The sequence below is a fragment of the Poecilia latipinna genome, unplaced genomic scaffold (assembly GCF_001443285.1).
Source record: "Poecilia latipinna isolate Pla-1442-1.1 unplaced genomic scaffold, P_latipinna-1.0 Scaffold889, whole genome shotgun sequence".
NCBI lineage: Eukaryota > Metazoa > Chordata > Actinopteri > Cyprinodontiformes > Poeciliidae > Poecilia > Poecilia latipinna.
The window spans coordinates 404,486-404,926 of record NW_015113505.1 but is presented as its reverse complement, the minus strand read 5'-3'; positions in this window follow the sequence as shown (position 1 = coordinate 404,926).

The following is a 441-nucleotide window of genomic DNA, read 5'->3' as shown; positions in this document are numbered from 1 at the left end:
GTGGTGAAGAGAGAATAGAGAAATTTGATAAAAAAAAAAAAAAGCCCAGGGGGGGGGGGGGGGGGGGGGGGGGCAGTTCCTTAGTAAACAGAAACGTCATCCATGTGAGACAATGTCAAGGCGGCGGCGGCTTATTCAGTTATCTGTTTAACACAGTAGTGCAGCAGTGTAATTTACAGAACTCATCTGGTGACATGGGACAAAATAAAAATTGTGGCCACAACTTTTATTGTTATTATTGTCATTTATTATTATTATTATTATTATTATTATTATTATTATTATTATGGTAATAATAATAGATAATAATAAATTTGATCTAATTTTGTTGTATTTCAAACTGGGAATCAATTAAAATCACATTCTTCAGACACTTCCGGTTAGGCATGGAGTATTTCCTAACTAGAGATACTTAATTTGGATGCTTAAAAAGCAGGGGCT